The sequence below is a fragment of the Brachyhypopomus gauderio genome, chromosome 2 (genome assembly GCF_052324685.1).
Source record: "Brachyhypopomus gauderio isolate BG-103 chromosome 2, BGAUD_0.2, whole genome shotgun sequence".
NCBI lineage: Eukaryota > Metazoa > Chordata > Actinopteri > Gymnotiformes > Hypopomidae > Brachyhypopomus > Brachyhypopomus gauderio.
Window position 1 is genome coordinate 42,601,960 of NC_135212.1, and position 24,316 is coordinate 42,626,275.

A 24,316-nucleotide genomic window follows, 5' to 3' on the forward strand; every position below is an offset into this window, starting at 1 on the left:
GTTCACTCACACACACACGCATGCACATACCTGTGACCACATACGAAGAGCCCGACCGGGGTCGACTGCCCTGGTCACCGCCGTGCTGCACACACACACTTTTCAGCACGGCGGGGCTCTTCAACAACAAACAAAACACCACGCAGACAAACACTTACCACGAGACATGACCACGAACGAAGGAGAAAGCAAAGGAGACTGGCGGCTTCCGAAGGTGGCTGGTTATTCTGTGACGGGTAGGGTGAGCGAAAATAAATGGAAGCGATCACGCCAAGTCTCAGGGAAATAGGATGGTTTAATATGTAAAGTGCGCAAACCAAAACCCGTGAACTGATCCGAATTAAGGATATAATAACCAGCAGTCAACTGGTACAAAGACAAGACATATATAGACGAACAAACGACCCTCAGGTGAGACGGATCGCGGGCTCCGCCCACCTGAGGGACGAACACAACGCCACACCCACAGGACAAGCTGCTGCTGTAGACGGGGGCGACCAGTAGGGGGCCACCGTACCGTGACAATATCTTTTTTGGGCTACACATTATATCGGTTTAGCATCAATAATGTAATGTTTTTTCGGTGTACCAGGAGCAGTGGAGACAATTTAATAATAGCCTGACACTGCACATTGGCCAGAAAAGTTGACAGACTTTTTGTTCAAAAAAGCGATGTTCAATTGTACACAAAAACACTGGACATGGACTCAGTGATTACAAGATTTGCAGAAGCCAAAGCTCGCAGGGTCAGACTGTAGAATGTACACAAGGCCTCTCAGCTATACACAGCTGATGTCAGATGATTCAACTTCAAATGAGAGAGAATGAGACTTGAAAAGAAAGTTTTAAAAGTTCAAAATTCAGAAAGTTCAAAAACAATAGAAACTTGGAAAAGACAAGAACAAGAAGAACAGACTAGTAAGACAGGCAAAAGGAGAGAATGAGACCTTATAATGGGGAAGGAAAAACAGGGATACAGACAGTGAAAAGAAAGAGAGGGACAAAGAGAAGGTAATTGTAAAAAAAACATTGACTTGGATATTTATTTATAATGCTCCATGATTCACCTGGTGTTGATTTTTGTCGTAGTGAGAAGACAACAAGGGAAAAGACGGATGAAACACTGTGTTGAGGCTTTTGAGAAGACGACAATGGTAGGACTTTGTGTTTACAAATGCTTTCTGTCTCGCTCACACACACACACATATACATATTCAGCTTTGCCACTCACTCACTCACACACTCACACACTGCGATGACTGTCTCTCACTCACACACACACACACACACACACACACATATACATATTCAGCTTTGCCACTCACTCACTCACTCACACACTGCGATGACTGTCTCTCACTCACTCACACTGCGATGCCTGTCTCACTCACACATATACATATTCAGCTTTGCCACTCACTCACTCACTCACACACTGCGATGCCTGTCTCTCACTCACACACACACACACATATACTGTAGTGAGATAAGAGCTCTGCGATACCTGTCTTTCACTCACACACACACACACACACACACACACACACACACACACACACACAAGTGGTATTCCAAAATCTTTTTATCAGTCCTGTTTAAATGTAAATGGTGGATTTCATAGACTTGTATCCATTTTGTATTCTAGTTCTGTTAAGCGTAACATTTTGTATCCCTGGCAGTGGATATATAATAATAATAATAATAATAATCTTTATTTGTATAGCACCTTTCATACATACATGTAACTCAAAGTGCTTTACAGTATAAATAAAAGAAACATTAAAAGGAGATAAGACAAAGACAAAAAGAAAATGTTAAAAGAAATTAAAGATAAAAATATTAAAATAACATAAAAAGTAAAAAGTGAAGTAAGATAATAAAAAGTAAAGTAAATAAGATAAAACTATTAAGATAGAGTTTCTTAACTAAAAGCGGATCTAAACAGGAATGTTTTGAGACTGCTCTTAAAACTATGCAAGGATGAAATGCCTCTGAGCTCTTCAGGAAGAGAATTCCAGAGCTTTGGGCCATAGTGGCTAAAAGCACCCTCGCCAATCTTTAATCGGCTTTTAGGAATCACCAGTAGATTACTGTTTGAAGACCTGAGAGACCTGACTGGAACATATCTAACCATCATTTCACTTAGGTAAAGAGGGGCAAGACCATGAAGACATTTAAAAACCATGACTAGAACCTTAAAATCTATTCTAAAGCTGACAGGTAACCAGTGCAGTGAGTGGAGTGCAGGTGTAATATGATCTCTCTTTCTCCTGCGGGTCAGAACCCTTGCAGCCGCGTTCTGAACTCGCTGTAGGTGTGAAATAGAGCTCTTTGGAAGAGCAGATAGAACAGCGTTACAATAATCTAGCCTTGATGTGATAAATGCATGGACAAGTTTTTCACTGTCAGCAGGAGAGAGCATATCTCGGACCTTAGCGATGTTTCGAAGATGAAAGTAAGCTGTCTTGCATGTAGTCATGATGTGTGATTTGAAGCTGAGCTCATTATCAAAGGTGACGCCCAGGTTCCTAACACATTGTCTGGCTTTCAGATTGATTTGATTTAAATAAGTCTGGACATCATTCCTTTGTGAATCACTGCCAAGAACAAGAACCTCTGTCTTCTGTTTATTTAACTGCAGAAAATTGTCAGACATCCATGTCTGTATATCATCTATGCAGTCAAACAGTGAGCAAATTGATTTTAGGGCTTTAGGTTCTAGCGAAATATAAAGTTGAGTATATTATTTGATTTCACATGTAGGGGAGACCGGGGTAAGTTGAGCCACGGGGTAAGTTGAGCCACCCACTGTTTCTAAAAAACGGTACACAAATGTGACCATGTAACCCCATTCAAAGGTGGGTGGGGCCATTTCCTTACACATGTGAAGAGGAGAACCACATGTCAAACAAGGTGAGGAAGATATTTATAAAAATGTGTTTTTAAGCTCTTTTTGTAAATTCCATGTGTGCCCATAATGAAGATGATTTAGAGAAGAAAAACATAGAACAACATGTAGACACATTAGGTTTCAATTCTTGGCTTTCTAAGCTATGATATGAATGCTAATCAAAATATTTTTGATTAGCATAATCCACTTTATTAGCACTTTTCTACACAATGGTGGCCACGGGGTAAGTTGAGCCATTAGATATGGGGTAAGTTGAGCCACTGGCTGTAATATTGTAGGGTCTATATCTAGCTGTCTACCTATCCCCCTCTCTATCAATCTATCTATCCCATCCAACAACCCATGATATATTGAATGGTTAATGGATATAATAGGCCTACTGATTTTTAGCCAGGTAAATTAATGAATTGTTTTTCTTGTTGTAGGCCTACTGTTTTTAAGTCCCCTATCACATCTAACACCCCATGATATATTGAATAGTTAATGGATATGTAATAGGCCACTGATTTTTAGCCAAGTAAATTAATGAATAAGTTGTTCTTGTTGTAGGCTTACTGTTTTTAAGTCCCCTATCCCATCCAAGACCCCATGACCATGATATTGGATGGTTGATGTATATAATAGGCCTACTGATTTTTAGCCAGGTAAATTAATGAATAAGTTGTTCTTGTTGTAGGCCTAGGCCTACTGTTGTTATATCTAACATTGAATAGCTGCCATTCCCTCTGTACATCTACCCATCCCTCTGTATTCCATCTACCCATCCCTCTGTACATCTACCCATCCCTCTATATTCCATCTACCCATCCCTCTGTACATCTACCCATCCCTCTGTATTCCATCTACCCATCTCGATCCCCTCTCTGTTCTTCCCTTCACTACAACAACCACAATAGACACCCCCACTTGATTTATATTCACTTGATTCGAGGTAAAAATTTGAGGAGGAGAATTTGAGGTCAATTTCACTTGAACTGATTGTTGTTTTTCTAATAAAGTTTTTCACCTTGTTAACCTGACATTCTTTTGTGCTGGCTCAATTTACCCCGCATAGTGGCTCAACTTACCCCGTGCACGGGGTAAGTTGAGCCGCTTGAAAAAAATTTTTTAAGAGGCAATATCTCTCTAAGCATTAAAGCTTATCAATTGGTTTTTGCTCAGATAGTAGCAGTACACTTTGAACTTTGGTATGGTGTGTTAACTGGATGCGAAAATGGCTTCAACATGTAGCTATGATGAAAAATGTAAAAAGTGGCTCAACTTACCCCGGTCTCCCCTACTTGTTTCATTAAAACATGGCTCTGAATAATAAACATATCATTTTTGCAAATGCTGGAGCAATCAGAAACTGATTTTACTGTGAAGAGTTAAGACCATTGTTAGTGGCAGTGCATTATTGGTTTATTGCCATTCTTTAATCTCAGTTTAAAGCAAGGGTATTGGGATGGTTATTTGGTTTATATGTGTGTGTTTCAAGAATGAGGGCCCCTTGTTTATATTTTGCCTAGGGCCCCAAAATGGCTAGATCCGCCACTGGTGACGAGATATCGCGAGACGTAACTCAGCGAGATTTCTAATCGCGTTAAAAATCTGTCTCGCGAGATTTGTGATCCAGCAAGCAGCCAGAATGACGTCGGAAAATACAGGTATTACTATTGAAGATGCCTCCGCCACTTTCAAATCATTTTGGGTACCCGGCGGAAATGATAAATGGCGAGAGTGACTGATAAGACGCGGACCATATACAAACACTGTATGAAAATAATGCCGTACACCGCGACTAATACGAGCACGATGCAGAGACATTTACATTATTTCGCGCGGTGCGCGGAGGAGCAGTGGCAGCATAGTGGAGTGTAGTGGAGTGTTGTGTACGATAAGCTGAGGCAGCGCGATCGCTCTTCAGATGGTGTGTGTTTCAAGAATGAGGGCCCCTTGTTTATATTTTGCCTAGGGCCCCAAAATGGCTACATTTGAGTTGGGATACCACGGGAGTTACAAGTCAACACTAAGAATCGATCGCGATATAATACTCAATTTGTCTCCATTTAACACTCGCCACCGCCCCCCCCCCCCCCCCCCCCCCCCCCGACAGCTTACAATCGCCGCCCCCCCCCCCCCCCCCCTTGGGGCAACAACTTTGGGCTAGTTTAGGCTTCTGAAGGGCGGGTTTTAGACTGACTTTGTGCGGGACATTTTTGTAGGACCTGGCAACCCTGCCCCGCTTATCGACGGGGTTAGAGACAGTATAGAAAAAAACGAACAATGTTCTCATGCGTAGAGCGTGAGAAAGAGCGATCGCGCTGCCTCAGCTTATCGTACACAACACTCCACAGTGCTGCCACTGCTCCTCCGCGCACCGCGCGAAATAAAAGAAAAGTAAGTGATCCGTCGTTAACCGGACCCGTCGTTAAGAGGGAACTCACTGTATTATGTGCAAAACAAAAAGTTATTCTCTGTCAATACAGAGTTCAAATGGTGCAAACAGAGCCTGCCCAAGTATGTCACTGAATTTGCTGCAACTACACTGCCATGTTCATTTTTAAGAATATTAGCGTCCCCACACTGCTCCCGATATCCTTCGCTGTCTCAACTTGCCAAAGCGCCGTTCTGTCCCTGCTACCTCTGTTCAAGTGAGATATGTTGATTTGAGTACTGAGCTGTGGTGCTGCTGTAAATGTGTCTGCATCGTGCTCGTATTAGTCGCGGTGTACGGCATTATTTTCATACAGTGTTTGTATATGGTCCGCGTCTTATCAGTCACTCTCTTGCCATTTATCATTTCCGCCGGGTACCCAAAACGATGTGAAAGTGGCGGAGGCATCTTCAATAGTAATGCCTGTATTTTCCGACGTCATTCTGGCTGCTTGCTGGATCACAAATCCCGCGAGACAGATTTTTAACGCGACGAGAAATCTCGCTAAGTTACGTCTCGCGACACCCCTAATGACCGCGGTATGTTTTTTGTGAATCAAAGTCTTTGATGTTATGAATTGAATAATCTAAATGACGTCACAATACATGACGTTGTTAAATAGTAGAATTCCCTTTCTATAGTAACGACATAACACAACATAACCGAACGTATATAAGGCCGCACGGCAAGGCAGTCCACACCAGTAAGATATTTGTTGAGAAAGAGGAAACATTGTACCAATTAATACAGTTGGACTGCAGTATACAGACTGAGATGGAAAGTGAAAATCTGAGAAGTGGACAGGAACAAACAATGGATGACATACAGACGCTGAGTGAACGGGAGGAGATGTTCAATATGAGAATTGAGAATATAATATCTATGATGAAGAAAGCCACAGATCAAATAAAAACAGAGAAAATAAAAAACAGAGAGATGGTCAGTGAACACAAGAAGATAGAAAAGGAGTGGGCAAGAGAGAGAGAAGAAATGAAGAACAGACTTAAGGAACTGGAGGATGAAAAGAAGGTGAAGCAGCAAGAGTGGGAGAGGGAGAGAAAAACACTGACGGAATGTCAGAAAGACTTGGAGAAGATGAAGGCGCATGTAGAACGTCTTCTAAATCTTCTAGTAGAGCAAGAAATGAAGAGGATGAGGGGTGAAAGGAAGATAGATCAGAAAGAGTTGAGAAGGGATTCATGGCGCCTGAAGATGGAGCAAATGGTGGCTAGAGCGTTTGTGAAAAAACATGGAAAACCTGAGGGCTCTGAGAAGAGAACGCTGGGACGATGGTGGAAGAGTTGGAAGAACCCTGAGCACTGCAGGAGCCAGGAGAGCAGCGTCCAAGAGGACCAAGACAAAAGCTCAGCCAAACTCTCGTCCTGTCCCGGCAGAAGCAACCCAGAGAGTCAGAGCTCTGCAGACCGAGGGAAGGAGACGAGAAAGAAGAGCAGATGGCAAAAATGGTTCAAGCGCTGAAATGGAAGGTTAGTAAACGAACGTGTGCCCTAGAGAGATTATAAATAATATTATGGCATTTCATAATAATAATAATAATAATAATAATAATCAACATTTTATGAACTTATTCATTTTTGTTTTATTCACTGAAATTCAATGACAATACACCATGTACACACCATGACTAGCTTGCCGGAGCCTCATGCTAATCGCTGGCACGTGAGCTATGTATGTTTAAATAAACGGTTGTTTAAATTGATGTTCACGTACTCAACTAGTATTTTATATCTTTTCTTGCATGCTTCTACCCAAGACGATTCCATACAAGCGCCTAGGAGATGGTCTGGGTTGCCAGTGGATGTGCTGATACCCGGGTTGGATGTGCCATTGCCTCAGAGGACGTGCTGATACCAACTCCTACCAGAGTTTCACCATCTGCACTGAAGGGACTGTGACTACTTGGCCTGGAATGAGAACCATGAGCACTGCAGGAGCCATGAGAACATCGTCCAAGAGTTCACCTGCCGCTCATCACGCCTCCCCTTCGCATCTATTTAAGCTTCCCCCTCACTCTTCCGGGTTGTGAAGTATTGGTGCCATGCCACGTACCAAGCGTTCTCTCAGTGTTACTGCCTCCCGGTGTACCGACCTCTGCTCTCCTCCTAGACCTCGTCCCCCGCCTAGTCCCTCTGTACCGCCTGGCTTCTGTCTCACCGGCGTGACCCTGGAATGTCCTGACCACGATTACAACACTCCTGCACAACACACCTTGAACGGAGTAACTGACCAGTTTGATAGCTCTGTGATCATTGTTTCAATAAAGATGGCTATTATCCGCACTTGGATCCTTGGCTGCCTGATTAGTACATTACAGAAGGATTAGTAAACAAAGCTGCTTCTTTTAATGCCAAATCCATACCTGTCAAGTCTCCCGTTTTGGCCCGGAAACTACCGTAATTTACCCCTCTATTCCGTCGTCCTCCCGTATTAATATTTTCCCGTAAAATTCCCATATTGTAATAGAATATATATCTTAAAAGCATTCAAGTGCCTCTCCAAAATGAATTATGTCGCTAGCCTCGCGAGAATGTCAACCTGCAGAAGCCCGAGTGTCAGTTCTTGCGAGATTAGCGCTGACAGCGAGAACAACCAACCCGAAATACTAATCAGAGATGGATGAATGTAACGTGAGAGAAGGTGTTCCTACCAAAAATGAAGACTTCGTGTAAAATATAAGGGGTCCTGGACCTTGATTGGGCTGGTGGGAATGCTCGCAGCAACCAGCGGAAAATTTCCCTTATTTTTAAATCAAAAACTTGACAAGTATCTACTTTGCTGCCAGGGTACTCCTTTTCTAATGTAATTCATTCAATTCCATCTCATTACTCCTTTATTTAAATGTACGGAAGCCCTAAGAGGACGTACACTGCAACTTATTTTTAATTCGCTTTCCTCATTTTTTATTTTTTTAATAATCGTTTTCCCGAATTCCCGAGATAATTTTTACTCGTTATAACGAGAAAACAACAATAGTTTTCCAGAGATATTTTATTTGTTATTGTATGAAATTCCGATTCCCACTGCTGGTCTCACTCACATGGTAACTGTCGCGCTTTGATCCTCTTTCACCTTAGCGCAGCGTGTTCGTTGATTGCAAGAGAAAACACTACCAGTCTTGTCTTTTAACCTTTTATTAAAAGTAAATAAGAAAACAGCGATCTCTGGAGAGAATACACACAATCCTAACAACTCTACCCTGTAGCTCTGTGTGCAGGCCTCTACCTGAGACACTTTTCCTCCTGCACTATATAGTGTGTGCAGGTCTCTACCTGAGACACTTTTCCTCCTGCACTATATAGTGTGTGCAGGTCTCTACCTGAGACACTTTTCCTCCTGCACTATATAGTGTGTGCAGGTCTCTACCTGAGACACTTTTCCTCCTGCACTATATAGTGTGTGCAGGTCTCTACCTGAGACACTTTTCCTCCTGTACTATATAGTGTGTGCAGGTCTCTACCTGAGACACTTTTCCTCCTGTACTATATAGTGTGTGCAGGTCTCTACCTGAGACACTTTTCCTCCTGCACTATATAGTGTGTGCAGGTCTCTACCTGAGACACTTTTCCTCCTGCACTATATAGTGTGTGCAGGTCTCTACCTGAGACTCTTTTCCTCCTGCACTATATAGTGTGTGCAGGTCTCTACCTGAGACACTTTTCCTCCTGTACTATATAGTGTGTGCAGGTCTCTACCTGAGACACTTTTCCTCCTGCACTATATAGTGCAGGGGTGGCCAACTCGCGAGCCGCATGCGGCTCTTTGCCTGGTTTCGTGCGGCTCCCCAGCCGGTCCGCGGGCTCACCTGCACTAACGGGGCGACACACTGCTACATTTTCGTGGTGCGCGGTTTGTTTACAAGCCTAGCGAGCCGCTAATACTTTTAAAATCGCCGTAGTGGAAAACACGCATTTGACTGTCTTCACTCGCCCCCCCCCCCCCCCCCCCCCCGCTCAACAACTTACACTCGCGAATGCATGATGTGGCTCTTTGCCGTTACACAGTACAAAAAATGGCTCTGGCGGGTTGGCCACCCCTGATATAGTGTGTGCAGGTCTCTACCTGAGACACTTTTCCTCCTGTACTATATAGTGTGGCCTGGGTATGAGCCCCCCTCATAGGAGTTGCACGTACATTCCATATGTTAAACCTACAGCTTTTTCTCTCTTATTTTAGAAGCGAGGTCTTCGCTTGCTGAGCTTGTCAGATTGAGGCCACACGAACAGAGCCATCTTTGTGGTGTATAGTATCCTGTTTTAAACTGCTTTAACACTGCTTTAAAAATGAGAACATCCACTAAACATAGCTAGACAATAATCTTTGAACCTTTATTTGGCAAGTTAAATTGTGTTTTCTTAGCAGACTCTAACTGTATTTCCTACCAGAGGCTATTGTCTGGATAATTATCAGTATTAATTATCAATAGCATATTTCTTTGTTTCTTTGATTGGGTATTATTATTACAGGTTTAGGCATACACTGGTGTTTTAAAAGTCTTTGGAAAAGATGTACACACAGGTTAATTGATCCTGAATCATGTCTCCAGCATTTGTGTTCTAACTGAATTACTCAAATTCCCATATAAGATGTTGGAAAAAGACTTTAAACATTAAAAGAAAAAAAAACATCAAACATTAAGAGACTTACGGTTGGTTAAGCTTGAAGAGAGACAACAGAACATATCCAAGTATATACCCCAACAGTGGCATCAGCGCTGCTGTGATCAGAAGCTGAGGTGTCGTCACTGTCCAGACGGCCTCTCCTACCGTGACGCCGACCAGGATGCCAAGGATAATCAATGTAAGCAGCGCTACACTCATCCCCACCTGAAGGGGAAGACACCGATCGGTCCGGACTCATCGCTCACATCTTCCCTATGCTTTTGTTCGTGTCTTTCAGCCTTCTCCTTACCCTGCTGAAGAGCCTTGCGTGTTGGGGTGCGTAGTGTCTGATGCAGACGCCAGCGGCGCAGGGCAGCGTGGTCATGGCCAGAGCCGTGGCTATACCAGCGTAGGGTATGGCCACGGCCACGCCGGAGAAGCCCTGGTTGTAGACGTAGAGCAGCAGAGGCATCGTGCCCAGCGCCAGCAACGTGGAGAAGGTGGTCATCACGACGCTGTAACAGAAGGACACGGCCCAGAGATACAGCAGAACCACGAACACTCTGGGCGTATCAAGCGCTGGGATTTAACGCTCGCCGCTGGTTTCATTAGTAGGCTACATTAGTAACATGCCCGTTTTACAGTGTTTGGCAGATGCACCTGTCCTGTCCAGTGTGACCTATATACGGTGCAGAGGCGGTCTTTGCATTGAGGCGTGGCTAGGCAACTGCCTTGGGCCCCTCCCACTGCAGCCCACTGTAGGGCCCCCCTGACTAGCTGACTTTCTCGCATATTAATGTTGATGGGCCCCCTAGCTAAATTCGCCTTGAGCCCCCAAATTGCTAAGTCCGCTACTGAACTTACCCCATACACGGGGTAAGTTGTGCCACGAGACATCTTTTTTTTTGGACATGCTATATTATCGAAACAGTTATGTTTACACTCATTCTGTTTGTTTGGAGGGATGCACAACATCCTGAAATATTTGCAGATATGTTAGTTCACAACAAAACTATGACTGCCTTGATGTAGTGATCCTAAATATGAAAAATGGCTCATCTTACCCCAGTCTCCCCTACAGCTCATGTATCTGGAGAAGTGGATTTCCCAAATGAAAATATAGACACCCTACTAATTATATGACGTCCATTAGCACAGCTGCTTTCCCTGCTGTCTCACGACTGCAATAGACAAACACCTCATCAATCGAGTTAGTGGCTTTGGGGGAATAGATTAGGTTAATAATAAACGGACGAGTCGAATCTTCTGAAACTAAGGTCACAGCGCTAAGACAGTTAAACGGTGCAATAAGCTTAGTGAGTGGGATTTAGTTTTAAGTACCAGTTGATATCTGACTTCGGACTTTAACAAGGCTGTTAAAAGTTTGTTTATAAAACGGGCCCCGAGTCCTGAAGTTCATAACTTTGTCTAGCCTAAAAAACTGGGACCAACACAAGGTCCAGGAATGCCACGATCCACCGCCAGGGAGAAGCACCTGCACATAAAACACAAAATGCACACACACCCACACACACCAACACAAAACACAGACGCGCACTGCCCTGATCCCCCTTACAATGGGGGAGGGGTCTCCACCTTAGCAGGGGAGTTCCACCTGCTCAGGAGAACTAGGGGTGGGCAATACTCTGAATTTTGGTATCGATACGATACCGATACGATACTGGTCAGTATCGCCGATATCGATACCGATACTTCCAAACCGTTGGGGGGGGGGGGGGGGGGGGGGGGGGGGGGGTCCATACTTTTTACTTTAAATTATAATCCATTAATATAATAATTTATATAGTTTTGCTGATGCTGGTCCAGCGTGTCGCGTGCCAGTGATTATGCCTCGTGCCAATGGTGGCACGCGTGCCATAGGTTGCCGACCCCTGCTGTAGACGGTCAACCAGTTTCAGCTGTGGAAAATTCAATTAAAACAGACGAATACACCACAATTAAGCCAACTACAGGAAAGTCTGATGTATGGAAGTCATATTCCATTGTAATTAATGGAGAGGGAAATTGGCTTGTTGTGATTGATATCAGAAAGTGTTGGTGTACGTCACCTGACTGCATGTGTTTGGACTGTGGTAAGAAATGGGACAGCGCGATCCATCGCTATATTGCTGTTTTAATAAATACATAAGAAAATTTCAAGTACTAAATCTAATTAATTCAATTCATATTAGGATTGCGGGCGGGGGCGACAGAAATGTGTATGTGGCGGGCGGATGCGGGATTAAAACAAGCGATTTTTTGGCCGGTGCGGGCAGGAGCGGGCGGGAGCGGGACTAAAACAAGCAGGTGTGGGTGGGAGCGGGATTAAAACAAGCGATTTTTTGGCGGGAGCGGGATTAAAACAAGCGGGAGCGGGATTAAAAAAGCAGTCCCGCGCAGACTTCTAAACTGCAGCAGAAGAATCGATATTTTCGCCGTGGTATCGATCCGATACCGATCCTCACCTTTGTATCGATACTATCGATATAAATATCGATCCGCCCACCCCTAAGGAGAACCCCCCACGTTCCTGGTCAGGGTCTCCCTTAGGAGCGACGCCCTCCGTGCCACTCCCCGTGGCACAGGACCATCACTGGTCCACCCCCACACACACACTCAAGGGGGAGGAGCATGTGTGGAATTACACACAACAGTTCACAAGCACGCTAAAACAAAACACACAAAGACTAGACAAAAGCACGGTGCAAAACGGCAAACGGACAGGACCCACACATACGCGCTCTACACAAATAGTGGTGACGCGCCGCTCAAGTTCGCAATCGCTCCCCACATAAAACACTAGACACACGGGGGAGCGAGGCGACCGTGACGAGCGGCGACACCGTCACACACAACACATTCAACAAGTAACACAAGCGAGCGACGCACAACGTTCCATACTTCCGTTCACTCACACACACACGGATGCACATACCTGTGACCACATACGAAGAGCCCGACCGGGGTCGACTGCCCTGGTCACCGCCGTGCTGCACACACACACTTTTCAGCACGGCGGGGCTCTTCAACAACAAACAAAACACCACGCAGACAAACACTTACCACGAGACATGACCACGAACGAAGGAGAAAGCAAAGGAGACTGGCGGCTTCCGAAGGTGGCTGGTTATTCTGTGACGGGTAGGGTGAGCGAAAATAAATGGAAGCGATCACGCCAAGTCTCAGGGAAATAGGATGGTTTAATATGTAAAGTGCGCAAACCAAAACCCGTGAACTGATCCGAATTAAGGATATAATAACCAGCAGTCAACTGGTACAAAGACAAGACATATATAGACGAACAAACGACCCTCAGGTGAGACGGATCGCGGGCTCCGCCCACCTGAGGGACGAACACAACGCCACACCCACAGGACAAGCTGCTGCTGTAGACGGGGGCGACCAGTAGGGGGCCACCGTACCGTGACAATATCTTTTTTGGGCTACACATTATATCGGTTTAGCATCAATAATGTAATGTTTTTTCGGTGTACCAGGAGCAGTGGAGACAATTTAATAATAGCCTGACACTGCACATTGGCCAGAAAAGTTGACAGACTTTTTGTTCAAAAAAGCGATGTTCAATTGTACACAAAAACACTGGACATGGACTCAGTGATTACAAGATTTGCAGAAGCCAAAGCTCGCAGGGTCAGACTGTAGAATGTACACAAGGCCTCTCAGCTATACACAGCTGATGTCAGATGATTCAACTTCAAATGAGAGAGAATGAGACTTGAAAAGAAAGTTTTAAAAGTTCAAAATTCAGAAAGTTCAAAAACAATAGAAACTTGGAAAAGACAAGAACAAGAAGAACAGACTAGTAAGACAGGCAAAAGGAGAGAATGAGACCTTATAACGGGGAAGGAAAAACAGGGATACAGACAGTGAAAAGAAAGAGAGGGACAAAGAGAAGGTAATTGTAAAAAAAACATTGACTTGGATATTTATTTATAATGCTCCATGATTCACCTGGTGTTGATTTTTGTCGTAGTGAGAAGACAACAAGGGAAAAGACGGATGAAACACTGTGTTGAGGCTTTTGAGAAGACGACAATGGTAGGACTTTGTGTTTACAAATGCTTTCTGTCTCGCTCACACACACACACATATACATATTCAGCTTTGCCACTCACTCACTCACACACTGCGATGACTGTCTCTCACTCACACACACACACACACACACACACACACACACACACACACACATATACATATTCAGCTTTGCCACTCACTCACTCACTCACACACTGCGATGACTGTCTCTCACTCACTCACTCACACTGCGATGCCTGTCTCACTCACACATATACATATTCAGCTTTGCCACTCACTCACTCACACACTGCGATGCCTGTCTCTCACTCACACCCACACACACATATACTGTAGTGAGATAAGAGCTCTGCGATACCTGTCTTTCACTCACACACACACACACACACACACACACACACACACACACACACACACACACACACACACAAAGTGGTATTCCAAAATCTTTTTATCAGTCCTGTTTAAATGTAAATGGTGGATTTCATAGACTTGTATCCATTTTGTATTCTAGTTCTGTTAAGCGTAACATTTTGTATCCCTGGCAGTGGATATATAATAATAATAATAATAATAATCTTTATTTGTATAGCACCTTTCATACATACATGTAACTCAAAGTGCTTTACAGTATAAATAAAAGAAACATTAAAAGGAGATAAGACAAAGACAAAAAGAAAATGTTAAAAGAAATTAAAGATAAAAATATTAAAATAACATAAAAAGTAAAAAGTGAAGTAAGATAATAAAAAGTAAAGTAAATAAGATAAAACTATTAAGATAGAGTTTCTTAACTAAAAGCGGATCTAAACAGGAATGTTTTGAGACTGCTCTTAAAACTATGCAAGGATGAAATGCCTCTGAGCTCTTCAGGAAGAGAATTCCAGAGCTTTGGGCCATAGTGGCTAAAAGCACCCTCGCCAATCTTTAATCGGCTTTTAGGAATCACCAGTAGATTACTGTTTGAAGACCTGAGAGACCTGACTGGAACATATCTAACCATCATTTCACTTAGGTAAAGAGGGGCAAGACCATGAAGACATTTAAAAACCATGACTAGAACCTTAAAATCTATTCTAAAGCTGACAGGTAACCAGTGCAGTGAGTGGAGTGCAGGTGTAATATGATCTCTCTTTCTCCTGCGGGTCAGAACCCTTGCAGCCGCGTTCTGAACTCGCTGTAGGTGTGAAATAGAGCTCTTTGGAAGAGCAGATAGAACAGCGTTACAATAATCTAGCCTTGATGTGATAAATGCATGGACAAGTTTTTCACTGTCAGCAGGAGAGAGCATATCTCGGACCTTAGCGATGTTTCGAAGATGAAAGTAAGCTGTCTTGCATGTAGTCATGATGTGTGATTTGAAGCTGAGCTCATTATCAAAGGTGACGCCCAGGTTCCTAACACATTGTCTGGCTTTCAGATTGATTTGATTTAAATAAGTCTGGACATCATTCCTTTGTGAATCACTGCCAAGAACAAGAACCTCTGTCTTCTGTTTATTTAACTGCAGAAAATTGTCAGACATCCATGTCTGTATATCATCTATGCAGTCAAACAGTGAGCAAATTGATTTTAGGGCTTTAGGTTCTAGCGAAATATAAAGTTGAGTATATTATTTGATTTCACATGTAGGGGAGACCGGGGTAAGTTGAGCCACGGGGTAAGTTGAGCCACCCACTGTTTCTAAAAAACGGTACACAAATGTGACCATGTAACCCCATTCAAAGGTGGGTGGGGCCATTTCCTTACACATGTGAAGAGGAGAACCACATGTCAAACAAGGTGAGGAAGATATTTATAAAAATGTGTTTTTAAGCTCTTTTTGTAAATTCCATGTGTGCCCATAATGAAGATGATTTAGAGAAGAAAAACATAGAACAACATGTAGACACATTAGGTTTCAATTCTTGGCTTTCTAAGCTATGATATGAATGCTAATCAAAATATTTTTGATTAGCATAATCCACTTTATTAGCACTTTTCTACACAATGGTGGCCACGGGGTAAGTTGAGCCATTAGATATGGGGTAAGTTGAGCCACTGGCTGTAATATTGTAGGGTCTATATCTAGCTGTCTACCTATCCCCCTCTCTATCAATCTATCTATCCCATCCAACAACCCATGATATATTGAATGGTTAATGGATATAATAGGCCTACTGATTTTTAGCCAGGTAAATTAATGAATTGTTTTTCTTGTTGTAGGCCTACTGTTTTTAAGTCCCCTATCACATCTAACACCCCATGATATATTGAATAGTTAATGGATATGTAATAGGCCACTGATTTTTAGCCAAGTAAATTAATGAATAAGTTGTTCTTGTTGTAGGCTTACTGTTTTTAAGTCCCCTATCCCATCCAAGACCCCATGACCATGATATTGGATGGTTGATGTATATAATAGGCATACTGATTTTTAGCCAGGTAAATTAATGAATAAGTTGTTCTTGTTGTAGGCCTAGGCCTACTGTTGTTATATCTAACATTGAATAGCTGCCATTCCCTCTGTACATCTACCCATCCCTCTGTATTCCATCTACCCATCTCGATCCCCTCTCTGTTCTTCCCTTCACTACAACAACCACAATAGACACCCCCACTTGATTTATATTCACTTGATTCGAGGTAAAAATTTGAGGAGGAGAATTTGAGGTCAATTTCACTTGAACTGATTGTTGTTTTTCTAATAAAGTTTTTCACCTTGTTAACCTGACATTCTTTTGTGCTGGCTCAATTTACCCCGCATAGTGGCTCAACTTACCCCGTGCACGGGGTAAGTTGAGCCGCTTGAAAAATTTTTTTTAAGAGGCAATATCTCTCTAAGCATTAAAGCTTATCAATTGGTTTTTGCTCAGATAGTAGCAGTACACTTTGAACTTTGGTATGGTGTGTTAACTGGATGCAAAAATGGCTTCAACATGTAGCTATGATGAAAAATGTAAAAAGTGGCTCAACTTACCCCGGTCTCCCCTACTTGTTTCATTAAAACATGGCTCTGAATAATAAACATATCATTTTTGCAAATGCTGGAGCAATCAGAAACTGATTTTACTGTGAAGAGTTAAGACCATTGTTAGTGGCAGTGCATTATTGGTTTATTGCCATTCTTTAATCTCAGTTTAAAGCAAGGGTATTGGGATGGTTATTTGGTTTATATGTGTGTGTTTCAAGAATGAGGGCCCCTTGTTTATATTTTGCCTAGGGCCCCAAAATGGCTAGATCCGCCACTGGTGACGAGATATCGCGAGACGTAACTCAGCGAGATTTCTAATCGCGTTAAAAATCTGTCTCGCGAGATTTGTGATCCAGCAAGCAGCCAGAATGACGTCGGAAAATACAGGTATTACTATTGAAGATGCCTCCGCCACTTTCAAATCATTTTGGGTACCCGGCGGAAATGATAAATGGCGAGAGTGACTGATAAGACGCGGACCATATACAAACACTGTATGAAAATAATGCCGTACACCGCGACTAATACGAGCACGATGCAGAGACATTTACATTATTTCGCGCGGTGCGCGGAGGAGCAGTGGCAGCATAGTGGAGTGTAGTGGAGTGTTGTGTACGATAAGCTGAGGCAGCGCGATCGCTCTTCAGATGGTGTGTGTTTCAAGAATGAGGGCCCCTTGTTTATATTTTGCCTAGGGCCCCAAAATGGCTACATTTGAGTTGGGATACCACGGGAGTTACAAGTCAACACTAAGAATCGATCGCGATATAATACTCAATTTGTCTCCATTTAACACTCGCCACCGCCCCCCCCCCCCCCCCCCCCCCCCCCGACAGCTTACAATCGCCGCCCCCCCCCCCCCCCCCCCCCCCCTTGGGGCAACAACTTTGGGCTAGTTTAGGCTTCTGAAGGGCGGGTTTTAGACTGACTTTGTGCGGGACATTTTTGTAGGACCTGGCAACCCTGCCCCGCTTATCGACGGGGTTAGAGACAGTATAGAAAAAAACGAACAATGTTCTCATGCGTAGAGCGTGAGAAAGAGCGATCGCGCTGCCTCAGCTTATCGTACACAACACTCCACAGTGCTGCCACTGCTCCTCCGCGCACCGCGCGAAATAAAAGAAAAGTAAGTCTGATCCGTCGTTAACCGGACCCGTCGTTAAGAGGGAACTCACTGTATTATGTGCAAAACAAAAAGTTCTTCTCTGTCAATACAGAGTTCAAATGGTGCAAACAGAGCCTGCCCAAGTATGTCACTGAATTTGCTGCAACTACACTGCCATGTTCATTTTTAAGAATATTAGCGTCCCCACACTGCTCCCGATATCCTTCGCTGTCTCAACTTGCCAAAGCGCCGTTCTGTCCCTGCTACCTCTGTTCAAGTGAGATATGTTGATTTGAGTACTGAGCTGTGGTGCTGCTGTAAATGTGTCTGCATCGTGCTCGTATTAGTCGCGGTGTACGGCATTATTTTCATACAGTGTTTGTATATGGTCCGCGTCTTATCAGTCACTCTCTTGCCATTTATCATTTCCGCCGGGTACCCAAAACGATGTGAAAGTGGCGGAGGCATCTTCAATAGTAATGCCTGTATTTTCCGACGTCATTCTGGCTGCTTGCTGGATCACAAATCCCGCGAGACAGATTTTTAACGCGACGAGAAATCTCGCTAAGTTACGTCTCGCGACACCCCTAATGACCGCGGTATGTTTTTTGTGAATCAAAGTCTTTGATGTTATGAATTGAATAATCTAAATGACGTCACAATACATGACGTTGTTAAATAGTAGAATTCCCTTTCTATAGTAACGACATAACACAACATAACCGAACGTATATAAGGCCGCACGGCAAGGCAGTCCACACCAGTAAGATATTTGTTGAGAAAGAGGAAACATTGTACCAATTAATACAGTTGGACTGCAGTATACAGACTGAGATGGAAAGTGAAAATCTGAGAAGTGGACAGGAACAAACAATGGATGACATACAGACGCTGAGTGAACGGGAGGAGATGTTCAATATGAGAATTGAGAATATAATATCTATGATGAAGAAAGCCACAGATCAAATAAAAACAGAGAAAATAAAAAACAGAGAGATGGTCAGTGAACACAAGAAGATAGAAAAGGAGTGGGCAAGAGAGAGAGAAGAAATGAAGAACAGACTTAAGGAACTGGAGGATGAAAAGAAGGTGAAGCAGCAAGAGTGGGAGAGGGAGAGAAAAACACTGACGGAATGTCAGAAAGACTTGGAGAAGATGAAGGCGCATGTAGAACGTCTTCTAAATCTTCTAGTAGAGCAAGAAATGAAGAGGATGAGGGGTGAAAGGAAGATAGATCAGAAAGAGTTGAGAAGGGATTCATGGCGCCTGAAGATGGAGCAAATGGTGGCTAGAGCGTTTGTGAAAAAACATGGAAAACCTGAGGGCTCTGAGAAGAGAACGCTGGGACGATGGTGGAAGAGTTGGAAGAACCCTGAGCACTGCAGGAGCCAGGAGAGCAGCGTCCAAGAGGACCAAGACAAAAGCTCAGCCAAACTCTCGTCCTGTCCCGGCAGAAGCAACCCAGAGAGTCAGAGCTCTGCAGACCGAGGGAAGGAGACGAGAAAGAAGAGCAGATGGCAAAAATGGTTCAAGCGCTGAAATGGAAGGTTAGTAAACGAACGTGTGCCCTAGAGAGATTATAAATAATATTATGGCATTTCATAATAATAATAATAATAATAATAATAATAATAATAATAATAATCAACATTTTATGAACTTATTCATTTTTGTTTTATTCACTGAAATTCAATGACAATACACCATGTACACACCATGACTAGCTTGCCGGAGCCTCATGCTAATCGCTGGCACGTGAGCTATGTATGTTTAAATAAACGGTTGTTTAAATTGATGTTCACGTACTCAACTAGTATTTTATATCTTTTCTTGCATGCTTCTACCCAAGACGATTCCATACAAGCGCCTAGGAGATGGTCTGGGTTGCCAGTGGATGTGCTGATACCCGGGTTGGATGTGCCATTGCCTCAGAGGACGTGCTGATACCAACTCCTACCAGAGTTTCACCATCTGCACTGAAGGGACTGTGACTACTTGGCCTGGAATGAGAACCATGAGCACTGCAGGAGCCATGAGAACATCGTCCAAGAGTTCACCTGCCGCTCATCACGCCTCCCCTTCGCATCTATTTAAGCTTCCCCCTCACTCTTCCGGGTTGTGAAGTATTGGTGCCATGCCACGTACCAAGCGTTCTCTCAGTGTTACTGCCTCCCGGTGTACCGACCTCTGCTCTCCTCCTAGACCTCGTCCCCCGCCTAGTCCCTCTGTACCGCCTGGCTTCTGTCTCACCGGCGTGACCCTGGAATGTCCTGACCACGATTACAACACTCCTGCACAACACACCTTGAACGGAGTAACTGACCAGTTTGATAGCTCTGTGATCATTGTTTCAATAAAGATGGCTATTATCCGCACTTGGATCCTTGGCTGCCTGATTAGTACATTACAGAAGGATTAGTAAACAAAGCTGCTTCTTTTAATGCCAAATCCATACCTGTCAAGTCTCCCGTTTTGGCCCGGAAACTACCGTAATTTACCCCTCTATTCCGTCGTCCTCCCGTATTAATATTTTCCCGTAAAATTCCCATATTGTAATAGAATATATATCTTAAAAGCATTCAAGTGCCTCTCCAAAATGAATTATGTCGCTAGCCTCGCGAGAATGTCAACCTGCAGAAGCCCGAGTGTCAGTTCTTGCGAGATTAGCGCTGACAGCGAGAACAACCAACCCGAAATACTAATCAGAGATGGATGAATGTAACGTGAGAGAAGGTGTTCCTACCAAAAATGAAGACTTCGTGTAAAATATAAGGGGTCCTGGACCTTGATTGGGCTGGTGGGAATGCTCGCAGCAACCAGCGGAAAATTTCCCTTATTTTTAAATCAAAAACTTGACAAGTATCTACTTTGCTGCCAGGGTACTCCTTTTCTAATGTAATTCATTCAATTCCATCTCATTACTCCTTTATTTAAATGTACGGAAGCCCTAAGAGGACGTACACTGCAACTTATTTTTAATTCGCTTTCCTCATTTTTTATTTTTTTAATAATCGTTTTCCCGAATTCCCGAGATAATTTTAACTCGTTATAACGAGAAAACAACAATAGTTTTCCAGAGATATTTTATTTGTTATTGTATGAAATTCCGATTCCCACTGCTGGTCTCACTCACATGGTAACTGTCGCGCTTTGATCCTCTTTCACCTTAGCGCAGCGTGTTCGTTGATTGCAAGAGAAAACACTACCAGTCTTGTCTTTTAACCTTTTATTAAAAGTAAATAAGAAAACAGCGATCTCTGGAGAGAATACACACAATCCTAACAACTCTACCCTGTAGCTCTGTGTGCAGGCCTCTACCTGAGACACTTTTCCTCCTGCACTATATAGTGTGTGCAGGTCTCTACCTGAGACACTTTTCCTCCTGCACTATATAGTGTGTGCAGGTCTCTACCTGAGACACTTTTCCTCCTGCACTATATAGTGTGTGCAGGTCTCTACCTGAGACACTTTTCCTCCTGCACTATATAGTGTGTGCAGGTCTCTACCTGAGACACTTTTCCTCCTGTACTATATAGTGTGTGCAGGTCTCTACCTGAGACACTTTTCCTCCTGTACTATATAGTGTGTGCAGGTCTCTACCTGAGACACTTTTCCTCCTGCACTATATAGTGTGTGCAGGTCTCTACCTGAGACACTTTTCCTCCTGCACTATATAGTGTGTGCAGGTCTCTACCTGAGACTCTTTTCCTCCTGCACTATATAGTGTGTGCAGGTCTCTACCTGAGACACTTTTCCTCCTGTACTATATAGTGTGTGCAGGTCTCTACCTGAGACACTTTTCCTCCTGCACTATATAGTGCAGGGGTGGCCAACTCGCGAGCCACATGCGGCTCTTTGCCTGGTTTCGTGCGGCTCCCCAGCCGGTCCGCGGGCTCACATGCACTAACGGGGCGACACACCGCTACATTTTCGTGGTGCGCGGTTTGTTTACAAGCCTAGCGAGCCGCTAATACTTTTAAAATCGCCGTAGTGGAAAACACGCATTTGACTGTCTTCACTCGCCACCCCCCCCCCCCCCCCCCCCCCCCCCCCGCTCAACAACTTACACTCGCGATTGCATGATGTGGCTCTTTGCCGTTACACAGTACAAAAAATGGCTCTAGGTCTCTGGCGGGTTGGCCACCCCTGATATAGTGTGTGCAGGTCTCTACCTGAGACACTTTTCCTCCTGTACTATATAGTGTGGCCTGGGTATGAGCCCCCCTCATAGGAGTTGCACGTACATTCCATATGTTAAACCTACAGCTTTTTCTCTCTTATTTTAGAAGCGAGGTCTTCGCTTGCTGAGCTTGTCAGATTGAGGCCACACGAACAGAGCCATCTTTGTGGTGTATAGTATCCTGTTTTAAACTGCTTTAACACTGCTTTAAAAATGAGAACATCCACTAAACATAGCTAGACAATAATCTTTGAACCTTTATTTGGCAAGTTAAATTGTGTTTTCTTAGCAGACTCTAACTGTATTTCCTACCAGAGGCTATTGTCTGGATAATTATCAGTATTAATTATCAATAGCATATTTCTTTGTTTCTTTGATTGGGTATTATTATTACAGGTTTAGGCATACACTGGTGTTTTAAAAGTCTTTGGAAAAGATGTACACACAGGTTAATTGATCCTGAATCATGTCTCCAGCATTTGTGTTCTAACTGAATTACTCAAATTCCCATATAAGATGTTGGAAAAAGACTTTAAACATTAAAAGAAAAAAAAACATCAAACATTAAGAGACTTACGGTTGGTTAAGCTTGAAGAGAGACAACAGAACATATCCAAGTATATACCCCAACAGTGGCATCAGCGCTGCTGTGATCAGAAGCTGAGGTGTCGTCACTGTCCAGACGGCCTCTCCTACCGTGACGCCGACCAGGATGCCAAGGATAATCAATGTAAGCAGCGCTACACTCATCCCCACCTGAAGGGGAAGACACCGATCGGTCCGGACTCATCGCTCACATCTTCCCTATGCTTTTGTTCGTGTCTTTCAGCCTTCTCCTTACCCTGCTGAAGAGCCTTGCGTGTTGGGGTGCGTAGTGTCTGATGCAGACGCCAGCGGCGCAGGGCAGCGTGGTCATGGCCAGAGCCGTGGCTATACCAGCGTAGGGTATGGCCACGGCCACGCCGGAGAAGCCCTGGTTGTAGACGTAGAGCAGCAGAGGCATCGTGCCCAGCGCCAGCAACGTGGAGAAGGTGGTCATCACGACGCTGTAACAGAAGGACACGGCCCAGAGATACAGCAGAACCACGAACACTCTGGGCGTATCAAGCGCTGGGATTTAACGCTCGCCGCTGGTTTCATTAGTAGGCTACATTAGTAACATGCCCGTTTTACAGTGTTTGGCAGATGCACCTGTCCTGTCCAGTGTGACCTATATACGGTGCAGAGGCGGTCTTTGCATTGAGGCGTGGCTAGGCAACTGCCTTGGGCCCCTCCCACTGCAGCCCACTGTAGGGCCCCCCTGACTAGCTGACTTTCTCGCATATTAATGTTGATGGGCCCCCTAGCTAAATTCGCCTTGAGCCCCCAAATTGCTAAGTCCGCTACTGAACTTACCCCATACACGGGGTAAGTTGTGCCACGAGACATCTTTTTTTTTGGACATGCTATATTATCGAAACAGTTATGTTTACACTCATTCTGTTTGTTTGGAGGGATGCACAACATCCTGAAATATTTGCAGATATGTTAGTTCACAACAAAACTATGACTGCCTTGATGTAGTGATCCTAAATATGAAAAATGGCTCATCTTACCCCAGTCTCCCCTACAGCTCATGTATCTGGAGAAGTGGATTTCCCAAATGAAAATATAGACACCCTACTAATTATATGACGTCCATTAGCACAGCTGCTTTCCCTGCTGTCTCACGACTGCAATAGACAAACACCTCATCAATCGAGTTAGTGGCTTTGGGGGAATAGATTAGGTTAATAATAAACGGACGAGTCGAATCTTCTGAAACTAAGGTCACAGCGCTAAGACAGTTAAACGGTGCAATAAGCTTAGTGAGTGGGATTTAGTTTTAAGTACCAGTTGATATCTGACTTCGGACTTTAACAAGGCTGTTAAAAGTTTGTTTATAAAACGGGCCCCGAGTCCTGAAGTTCATAACTTTGTCTAGCCTAAAAAACTGGGACCAACACAAGGTCCAGGAATGCCACGATCCACCGCCAGGGAGAAGCACCTGCACATAAAACACAAAATGCACACACACCCACACACACCAACACA

At 43.9% G+C, this 24,316-nt stretch overlaps 2 long non-coding RNA genes across 2 annotated transcripts; both read left to right on the forward strand.

The window, feature by feature from the left end:
• The first annotated feature begins 990 nt into the window (after window positions 1-990).
• On the forward strand, window positions 991-11,257 carry LOC143508907 (uncharacterized). The gene is made up of 3 exons (XR_013129532.1): window positions 991-1,154; window positions 10,049-10,145; window positions 10,245-11,257. It is a non-coding gene; the product is annotated as an uncharacterized LOC143508907 (long non-coding RNA).
• A 2,478-nt stretch (window positions 11,258-13,735) lies between these two features.
• LOC143508908 (uncharacterized) lies at window positions 13,736-24,085 on the forward strand. Its single transcript, XR_013129533.1, has 3 exons — window positions 13,736-14,005; window positions 22,877-22,973; window positions 23,073-24,085. It is a non-coding gene; the product is annotated as an uncharacterized LOC143508908 (long non-coding RNA).
• Window positions 24,086-24,316: the final 231 nt, after the last annotated feature.